We start from the raw sequence: 11,426 nt of genomic DNA, 5'->3' as shown, positions 1-11,426 counted from the left end.
TTTTTGAATAAGTATGTTTCGTCTATTAAGTTTTATAATTTTTAAGACACTTGTTGCTCTTGTGTTTATTTTTAGGATTTCCCATTTCAGGGGTTCACAAAGTTGTCTGTTGATGTCCTGTACCAGGTCTTCTTCCCCACTTTCTGGTTCGTCTGGGATTATGTCACTTTCTACATCATGTAAAGTAAGGCACGACGATATCTGTAAATTTTTTATTCTCCAGCAGCTTCTGTGCTGTCAACGCCGGGTCCTTCTGGCTGCTCACCCACCCTGAGAACATGAGCTGAGGGGCGGCCCCTCCCTCACGCATCCTCTCTGCAGCAGGACACGGTGTCTCCAAACACGCCTGACGGATCATAACAGACTCAGTCCAGACAATATTTCTCTTATAACATGCATGTTACCCACAAGACCATGTCCATTGAGATTTCAGAATAAAATCTGTGTGGGGATGGCAGGTGTCTCCCCCATGGGCCTCCATCACTCTCGGGTCACTGCTTTTACACACTTTCTGTCTTGGCTTTGAGCAAAGCCTCTAGACTCTGTTGAGAAGATTTGACTTCCCGAGTGGGGTGACGTAGGGTCATGGTATTAATTGCCATTTGTCACCTATTTGCTGTCTTGTTTTGGGGCTCCATTTCTGCTCCTCTGTGTGTGTGGTGCTACCTCACACTCCACGGAACACCCACATGAACACCCTCCTGCCTCCACAATTCAATGACAGGGAACACCAAGGGTAATAAACAAGTCCCCCCACACACACACTAGAGTGCTCCTGGGCCTCAGAAACCGCTGTGAGCACAGGCCCTGCTCGGGGAGGAGCCACGTGCACCCCACACCCCTGACAAGTGCGAGTGTCCATCCACACACGTGTGTCCCACCACAACAGGGAGCAAAACCCCAGTCAAGACACAGGCCATGGCCTACACAGACAGTCTCTAAGGAGGAACCGCCAGTGCCTGCAGAGTTGCGGGCAGGTGGATTCAGGCTCCAGACCCTGCTCCGAGCTTGCTGGCCGTCCTGACCCCCCGCATGGAAGTGTTTGTTCCCGTCCCGGGATGGGCTCATCCTGTGGGGCCAGCGAAGTCCAGGGCATGATCTTGTCATTATTCAGTATTAACATCTAATAAGCTGGGCAGACTCTGTCCTGCTGCTTCCTGGGACCTCTGAGAGCTGCCGGTGATGACACTTCAGCTCCTCACACTCAGCCCACACTTTCCACCATGTCCCCTTCCCTCAGCGTGTGCTGGACACGGGGGTCCACACGGTGGACAGACTCGAGTCTGTGTCCAGAGACATTAAATGTGGGGATGTGCTCCTGGGGTTGAGAAGCTTTGCTCAGCCAGGGTGAGCAGGAAGGACTGATCATTCTCTTCATTAGCTGAGGTGTTTCAACCAGAAGGGTTTAAGTGAGGACCCAGGATCCCCCGACCCCTCGAGCAGCACCCCAGACCCCCCAGCACTCTAGCGCCCCTGGAGCTGACGCCCAGCTGCCCCTACCATGCAGGCAGAGCAGGAGGAAGGGGTATTATCTCTCAAGGTGTCAGGGGTCCAGGCCCTCTGGGGTTCCAATGTCCAGAGGCAGAATCCCCAAGGGGCGGGGCAGGTGGTATCTGACAGACCGAGGAGTTGGACATGGGGGAGCACAAGAAGGCGCACGCAGGGTTCCCCAGAGTTGGATGGGCAGCACATGTCCCTCACCTCAGCCTCGGCCAGCACCAGGCTCTGAGCGGACGCTCCATAACTCCCCTGGCCCTGCACTGTCCTCGGGAGCGCGTCCACCACACAGAGTCCTTTGGGCACAAATATCCACATTTCAGGCAAAGGCGAACATGCATCGGGGAGGTTCTGGGGTTTGTCCTGTGTCCTCCCGTCCGTGAGCCCAGCTGGGACCGCTCATGAAGGGGTCACTCCCATCAGGGGAGGAAACAGACTTTGGTCACTCTGAATCTATCCCCTCCCAGCCTCATGGTTGGCACAGCTACCCCGGGTGCATCCAGCTCTGGGCTGACCACTGTCCGGTTGGCACCAATGCCAGAGAGAGATTCCTGCTGGCCGCTCTTCTGAAGGAGGCTCCTCGCCCCCTGCGTGTCTCAGCCCCCCTGAGCCCTGTCCTCCCTCTGAACGGCTGCCCACGGGTCCTACGGGCTACTGGCCCAGACCCTGGCACCCAAGGCAGAGCCGGACCCACCGGCACCCTGCCGTCCTTGCTGTCAGGACCCCAGGGGTCTCCAGGCCGGCCGTGTGCACCCCATGCACCCGGGCAGGATTGTCCATGTGAAGGCGACATCCACGGCAAGTCAGCAAGTCATATTCTCAGGCACTAGAGGGGCTGGCAGGAGCGTCAGGACAGGGAGAGTTGCTGTGGTGCCAACAACTCCTGCTTCGGTGTCCAACTTGTGTCCCGTTTCGTCCCGGTCCGGGGTGTCTGCTCGTTGTCCTACTCGCCCTGTCCCCCACTCTGCCCTTCCCGCCCCTGCCAGTGTCTCCCCCCATCTGCCAGGCCCAGGAGGGTGCATGGGGTTGACAGCGACTTTCCTGCTCCCTCTGGACGCGGTTAGTCCTGTCTCCGATGACAGGGTATCCTTGGTCCCCAAGGTGGTCAGGGGGGTGATGGGGCTGAGGGGTAATAGCTCCTGTTCTCACAGATGTAAAAACTAAGGAAATCACCTCTGCACACTCAGGGCACTAGTGATCACTGGGATGAGCCAAAAGACGACACTAATTAAGACAGTGACCTGAACAAGGGCGCTTGTCCCTCTGGGGTAAAGTCACTTGATGGATGGATCTTGGACTGTGTCCAACCCGCAGACACCAGCACCAGAGCTCAAATAGCCCAGCCCTGAGGCCCTGCTCTGTCCATGAGGCGGCACAGGATGGGGTGGAACATCCCGTGAGTGCTCAGAGGCTCCCCACGAGCCCTGACCATGGAGTGAGAGGCCGTGACACCCTCTGTCCTGCCATGGGGACAACCTCAGGACACAGACTTGACACGGCAGTGGGAACTTCACCCCCAGACTGCAGGTAACTGCCCCCAGCCGCTTGCAGGGGAGAATCCACTCATACTTGAGAGTTCTCAGATTCAAGCCTCATTTTAGACTGGAGAACACGCCACAGTTAAATTATTCACTTTGTAAATCGTGACAACTAATGCTGAGGGGGCCCAAGTCGTCATGTCCCGCTGCCCTGTCAGCCTGGGTGAGCTTTGGTGAGAGAAAACATATTTCTTGTAATTTACGATGGTCAAAGATACTGACTTTTAACACATTGAGCATATTAGTAGATTTTGATTTGTGGGAGATGCAACGATTTCTGCCGCACACCTGGGATGAGCATCAGCACACTCAGTGTTTTCTTGGTGCTGAGTAAAATCACAGCAATTAATAGAATTGGATGGTGATGAAGATATTCCAGAGGGAACTAAAAATTACAATTATTGTTAAATTCAGAATGTTATGCCTTTTCTCCTAAACATGATGACAGATGTGAGTCAGATAGAAATTCAGTAACTTGTCAGCGATATGTTGACGTCTTAAAGGCTCTGGCACTAACATAATGGTGGTGCCGACATCTGTGTATTTGTGAACGTGAACTTGGGATTTTTCTCCAACTCCACACCCATGGATTGTCAGTGTAATTGTAAAATGAGTCACAGTGTTTAATCAGGGCCTGGGGGAGATAGGTCAAGTTATTTTATCCATTTAAAATGTGTAGTTAAGGTCACTCGACAGATGCCAACATTTTTCACCACCATGTACCCTGATTTATTTTCTTGTTTTTATTAAATTTCTGGAATTATTCCCACCAATGTGTGGCAATAATTTTATATTACTATATCCTCCTAAAAATCCTGCCTCCCCAGGGCCCACCCCTCCATCACCCCACCAAGCGGGGAGAGGACAATACTGGGTGGAGGTGGGGATCGTGCAGGGCTGCCCCATGTACAGACGTCCCACTCATGCACAGGCCGGGGGCAGTAACAAACCTGCACCCGGGGACCCGGGGCCCTGGGACCAGCAGGGACAGCCACATGCACAGACTGTCCGGCTCAGCTCCAGAGCGGCCTCCTCCCTGCACAGACGTGCATCAGTCTGAGGGGGACAGAGGGGCCGGGAGGGACCCGGAGTGGACGAGCCTATCCTGCAGGAGGGATGTGTGGGTGTGACCCAGGAGGAGACTCTGCAGGAAACATGGTCTCTGGGTCCTCAGATGTGGGGAGTCAGGGGCAGGGAGATGAGGAGACGAGGAAATGGACCAGGAGGCAGCAGTGAGGCCACAGGGGCAGGGATCTGACAGAGGAGGCATCAGGACATGCCACACGGGGATGCCGAGCCCATATCATTCAGTTCCAGGACAGTGTCAGGACCTGGGGAGCAGGAAAACGGAGACCCGCACACCCCATCTCCCTGCACACCCGTCACTGTGGGGCCTCCCAGACCAGGGCTGTGCGGGGGGAGCAGGGACGGGCTCTCTAGGGTGGGGAGGGTCTGGGCATGGCGATGTGTCCTCGGGGGCTGTGCCCTGGACAACCTCTGGGAGGTGTGCTGGGGGGAGACGCTGGGGCCTGGGCATGAGGGGGAGCCACGGGCCTGGGAATGACTGGGCACGGGTGGTCTGTCAATTCAGTTCACTGAGAGACCTAATATTCAGGTTTTATCAAGGTCATTTAAAATTTCATTTCTTCAAAAATAAATGGACACATGTTTGGACAATAGTTCAATAGCACATTCACATGAGTAAAAATATAAATTTGCTCAGATAACGATAAAGCATAGATTGCACGATTGTTTTATGTTGATAACCCATTTTGTGTTCAACATTGTAGGATATTAAATTTTTTCTTCCTCTCTATTTTTTATACAGATGATGGCTCCAGGGGTGACCAATCTCACGGCCGTGACAGAATTCGTCCTCCTGGGGTTCCCCACCCAGGGGACCATGGGCTTCTTGCACCCGCTGCTCTTCTCCCTGGTCTACCTGTGCGCCCTGCTGGGGAACGGGCTCATCGTCCTCATCACCACCCTGGACCGGCACCTCCACACCCCCATGTACTTCTTCCTGTGGAGTCTGTCCCTCACGGACCTCTGCCTCATCTCAGCCACAGTCCCCAATTCCATCGCCAACTCTCTGAGACACAGCAGCTCCATCTCCTTCCTGGGCTGTGTCTTCCAGGTCTCCCTGATGGTTATTGCAGCAGCTACAGAGGTGAGCCTCCTCACGGTGATGAGCCTTGACCGCTATGCTGCCATCTGCCATCCCCTGCACTATGAGGTCCTCATGAGCAGGGACAGGTGTGTGCAGCTGACAGCTGTGTCCTGGCTGGGTGGGGGTATATTGGCTGTGATACACACATCTGGAACCTTCTACTTGTCCTAATGTGGGTCCAGCGTGGTCCATCAATTCTTCTGTGACATCCCCCAGTTATTGGCTACTTCCTGCTCAGAAAATTTAATGAGCGAACTTGTCCCCATTCTCATTAGTGTGCTCTGGGGTTTCTGCTGTTTTATTTTCATCATCATTTCCTATGTCCACATCTTCTCTGCTGTCAGGAAGATCCCATCCACAGAAGGGAAGGCCAAAGTCTACTCCACCTGCCTTCCCCACCTGCTGGTTGTGGTGCTGTTTCTCTCCACTGCATTCTTTGCTTATCTGAAGCCGACCTCAGGGACCCCGTTCATGTCTGACCTGGTCATTTCTATATTCTACACGGTGGTGCCCCCCACCTTTAATCCCATCATCTACAGTCTGAGGAACCAAGCCTTGAAGATGGCTGTGGGGAGACTGATGAAGGGCCAATACTCTAAGATGTGAGATATCACAATCTGCAATTATAAACCCTCATTAATTCAGCTTTGCCCCCCTAATTCTTACATGTCATCATTTATAAGCTTATATTTCTTGAATTAGGCTTATTCCCTTTTCACAAATTCATATTCTCATAATCCTCACTATACTCCTGTTTCCTAAATTGCTCATCCTTCCCCCAAGCCTTCCCTGTGTGATGTTCATAAACTGAATCCAGCTTGTGGCTAAAAACTTGTATTTGCTGTAGAAAGAATGTTCTAGAACTCACATGTACCAACATTTACATAACACGAAGCAGTGGTAAAGGGGTCTGTCCTCAGGACCACATGGTCAGGGGACCCCTGTCCTGGGGCTCGGTTCCCACAGCCTGTGTGTGTCTCCACTGAGGGCCTTGTCCTCGTTGATGGCAGGGGAGACAGAGAGTGAGGCCCCCCGTCCCTCACGATTCCTCACGTGGCGTCTTCCTCTAGGAGAAGTTCCTGTTGCTGCTCAAAGGACAAAAGGAAACCACACCTGACTCTGCCAGAGGTGGAAGGATGGACGCTTCCTTGGTTAGTAGGAATCTATGAGTGAAACCTGGAATGGATGGAATGTTAGTTAATTTCTATGATGCCTGTTTGGATGCCAACGTGACTGCACACCTTGATGTGGTGTTTTCAGAAGTAAAGTTACATTAATTATCTTTTAAGAACTACGTTTCTACTTAAAAATTTATCATTTTTAATTTGCTGTGTTCATTTTTAGCTTCCTTAGTTTTCCAGATTCTATCTTGATTCTGCACAAGGTATTCACCTCCACCATCTTGTAGAATAAACTGAAGTTCACTTTTATTCTACTTGGGAATGATATTATTATTTTATTATGTAAAGTAAAGCATGGCACATTTGAAATTTTGTTTTTTTTTTTATAATTCTACACATCTGCACTGCATGTCGGAAGATATCACTGCTATTATCCTAACACTGAGACTGTGAGCTGGGTGACATTCCTTCTGTCCGGAGCAGTTCACTGGGTCTCCAGCTCTCTTGACTGATGAGAACATTTTGTCCACAAAACTATTTATGATAATAAAATGTAGTTAATCACAAGACATGACTTGTCCATTCAAATTTCAGAATGAAACCTGAGTTAGAAAATCATTCACAGTAATATTAGTTTCAGTGACAGCGTGAGAGCACAGTCCCCACCCCCTTGGGATATTGCGTCATTCCCTTGTCAGATTCCTGTGGATGTATTTTCTGTATTTCCTTTAATAAATCCAGTGAGTGTCTGTTGAGAAGGGATGTTTACCATGAGTGTTTCACCCCAATGTCACATTAATTTTGTTATTTGTTTTATCAAAGGAGATGTCTCATTTAGATTTTTTACTGTTTTCACCGTGGGTCACTCTTCAGTCCCCCACATGCACCAGTGTCCACTCAGAATCTACTAAATGCCCTGCAGTGCCCGGCCCCTCTGTCCACACTCCTATCTCCTCTCCTATTCTGTCTGGTCATGAGCAAATTTTTGCACTCAGTGCAACATTTCATTTTGCCGTTTGCCCTGACCCCAGATCCCCACCCACACCAAGCTCCGCGGCACCCACACGTGTCAGGGAAGCGAGGGGCCCCACCCGCAGTCCCCCAGCGCGGCCTGCACAGACCTGGGTGGGCCTCGTCCCAGCCCCTGTCTCCTCAGAGCAGCCGGCGGATTGTACCTCTGTCACTAGGAATGACACATGAGACAAAATGGAAGATGTTTTCTTTATTGTGGATGAAAGGAGACCGTGGGGTGTATTTGCAAGAATCTCCAGAATCACCGTCAGTTTCTGGGGCTGCAGCTTCCAGAACTGCTCGTTAGGGTGCGTCCCTCATGCTGGCTCCGGCCTCAGCCTTCCCTTCTGCGTGTGCAGGGGAGGGTCCCAGCATGCCCACCACGAGCTCGTATGTTCTCTGTGACCCTGACTCGGGGAGCCTGTGAGGACTCGGTGAGACCACACCTGGGAGAGGGCCCCCCACTCTGTGGTGTTAGAGCTGAGGCACACCCACCGTGAGGACACACCGGACGGCACCGCCGCGGGCCTGACCCCCCTTTTAAGGTCACCACCAGCCTCTGTCAGACATGCCCGTTCACATGTTGTTCCATTTCTAGGCGCTGAGGTAAACGGCCTTTTTGAATAAAATAATTCTGAGAGACGCGAAGAAACCCATGTCAGAAGACCCAGGTTCTCCCCAGCTCACTCCTGGGGGATTTCTCGGTTGCCTCCCCTCCCCCCACACCCAAACACCCTGCCAGGCCCAGGGGGTCCACGGGGGTGGCGGCGACTTTCCCACTCCTTGTGGACGGGGCTTGTACTGGTGTGACGCCGGGGCCACCCCATCCCCGCAGGGTCAGGGGGGTGATGGTGCTGAGGTGGGACCAGGTCCTGCCCACGGAGCCTCCCGGGCACCTGACACACTATGTAAAGGTCAGCATGACACTATAGGTCAATTTTTCTGTTTTTTTTTTTTTAAGATTTATTTATTTATTTATTTTACACAAGAACCGGGGTATAGGTCAGATGTGTGGGAGGGTGAGAAGATACACCAGAGCCGGAACAGGGAACAGAACAGGCAGACTGACAAAATCCACTGCTGAGGGGAGCACCAGGCCAGACAGGAGAGGTCTGCGGCACCATGTGGGTCCCTCGCTGGCAGACTGGAATCGAACTGGCGCTCAGAGGCTGCGGGCAGCTTCACAAGCTGCGCTCAACTGCCTGTGCCACCAGGGGAGGCCCTGGTCAGATCTCTTTAAAATTTTCTATTTTCAATTGCACCAAACTTCTAGATCTCTGCTGAGCCAGAGAGTTGATGTAATCAGTGATGTCACATGAGGTTATGCGAGTTTACAACTTGCTACCAAGAAATGCTTTATTCACGGGGTTTTTTGCTTTAATGTGGTGGTTAATTTCCCACTCTGCAGGCACAGTGCCCCCCGCAGTCCACACAACACCCCGTTAGTGCCTCCTCTTCTTCCATGCCCATCCCCTTGCTTCTCTCTGTTCCCTCAAGTAACAGCACATTTTTTCACTAAGCCTGACATCTGCTTTTGCTGCATTTGGAGATGGAGCTTCTCTGTATTTCTGTTCCACAGATGAGTGAGACCATCTGCCTCTGTCTCTCACTCTCCGGCTCATTTCACTTCAGAAAACCAACTCAGGATCCAGCTATGCTGTCGAAAATGACACTATTTCATCCTTTCACCGCTGGGTGGTACCCACTGAGCGTGGACCCACATTCTTTATTCACTGCCCTGTGGCTGGCACTTGGGGGGGGCAGGACTGGCCATGGCGGACGGTGCTGCTGTGACCACAGGAGCACGTGGTCTACCACGACTCCCACCGCAGAGTGCTGTGAGGACACACTCCAAGGAGAAGGGCGCCAAGGGCGCATGGACAAGTGGCCCCACACCCCAGGGAGTGTTTGAGCCTCAGAGACGCCATCCCCGAAATAGGCCCGTGTGCTGGGTCTTGCGTGTGTGTCTGTGATGTGGCTCCAGGGCCAGAACACGGGCAGGCGCCTGTGTGACGGGAACCGTGTGCCAAGGGACAGGGGGATGATGGCAGCGTCGTCTGAGACCCAGAGGGCAGGAGAGGCCAGAGAAAAGCTGTGGGAGAGCCAGTCAGCCCCCAGGTCAGTTTTACAGGCCTGAAAACTCGACCAAGGCCACAAAAGCATCTTCATGTGTGAGAACCGACCATGAACCGCGCAGCCTGCGATGGCTGCACAACGGGTCCCAAACCAGGCTCCTGGAGCCCATATTGGAAGGTAAATTAGCCTTTCAGGACGGATGGTAATGTGCGCATTTCTCACCTCACTGGAGAAGCCATTGTCATGTCGTGCCCAGCTACAGGAAAGAGCCTCAGTGATGCCCCGTCCCCGCAACGTCGCCGAGAGATTGACTTAAATGGCCTGGAAACAGTGGAGAACGTCACGCAGGAAGAGTCTTCTCCAAGCCTCTCCCCCGCGGCCACACACCCCGCAGTGGGACAGTCGCGTGGAGGTGGTGACAGAGGCTCCAGGGCGTGGCAGGATGAGGAGACTGTCCCACGCACGTGCCATACACACCCACGCTGGTCAGCACGAGGCATGATCTGCTCGCTGAGGTGCGGCCCATTCCCAGGCCCCTCACAGTCCTGGCCACACACAAAAGGCCTCTTCCCGTGGGGCAGAGGACACAGCGGGCGTGACGCCCACCCAGGAGCCGCATGCCACGCACAACCGCTCATGACCATGGCCCCTGCCATGGCCCCTCACCACATGAAGACCATGGAGAACCCCCGTGCGCAGCAGCCAGCACACCCCACAGACTGGCAGGCGTGAGGCGGAGCAGCCACACGCATGTGACCAAACACACATGCAGCAACACGTGAGGACAGGAACCTTCCCTGCAGAGGGTCTAGTTCACTTCCCTCTGTCGTTCATTCTGGTGAATTTTCCCCCACCTCCCTTCCCCTCCCTGCCGCCTCTCCCAACCTGCCTTTTCCCTTCCAACCTTCATTTCCCTTCCTCACCCTCATCCCCACCCACCTCCCAGGTCCCCCCATGAAGGGCACACTTGGGTGACGGTGAATTTCCAGTGCCCCTTGGATGTGGCTTATTATGCTTTGATGACGGGGCCATACCCGGGTCCCCTGAGGCCGGGCAGTGATGATGAAAGAGACCACTGAGCAACATTAATTACAAGCCTTTCCTACAGGGTCACAAGACACACAAAATAGACTCTGACATACTCAGGGCACTAATAGCTCACTGGGATGTGAGACAGGATGACACCAATTAAGACAGTGACCTGAAAAATGCACTTGTGCCTCTGGAGGAAGGTCCCTGATGGCTGGAATCTGGACACTGTCCAACACACGGACACCAGCTCCAGAGCTCAAATAGCCCAGCCCTGAGGTCCTGCACTGTCCATAAGGCGGCGCAGGACAGGGTGGAACATCCTGTGAGTGCTCAGAGGCTCCCCACGTGCCCCGACCATGGAGTGAGAGGCCAGGACACCCTCTGTCCTGCCATGGGGACAACCTCAGGAGAGACAGGCACAGCAGCAGGATATGTCCCCCAGACTGCAGGTATCTGCCCCCAGCCGCTTCCAGGGGAAAATCCACTCAGACCTGAATGACTTTAGTGCTCATGCTTTATTTCAGACTTGAGAAAGTATCATAAACTATTCATTTTATAAATAGAGAAAACTGATGCTAACGTTACACTATGTGCTCAACTTCTCAATGTCGTATTGTGCAGAGATGACTTGCAATGTGAGAAAATATGTTTTCCTCTAACTTAAGGCATTTAGAAGATTTTTCCTTGTACACATTTGTGATATTAGAGGCATTTCATGTACAGTGTCGCCTCGCATGGGTGGCAGCCTTGGGGGCGGCGCTGGGCAGTGTAAAAATCACTCCAAGTGCAAGCAGAGAGACTCCTGGAGGTCCACCCCATACTGATCCTGCCTCATGGGCAACACAGAGCCTCAGGGCTGGGCTATTTGAGCTCTGGAGCTGGTGTCCGGATGTGTCTGCACGTGACCACTCCCCGCGGCAGGTCTCACTTGTATTTGGGGTCACACTCAGGCTTGGATGACAGTACTTGGAGGAAGGTGTG

The sequence above is a fragment of the Talpa europaea genome (assembly GCF_964194135.1).
Source record: "Talpa europaea genome assembly, chromosome: 8".
NCBI lineage: Eukaryota > Metazoa > Chordata > Mammalia > Eulipotyphla > Talpidae > Talpa > Talpa europaea.
Note: the sequence above shows the minus strand (reverse complement) of the source record.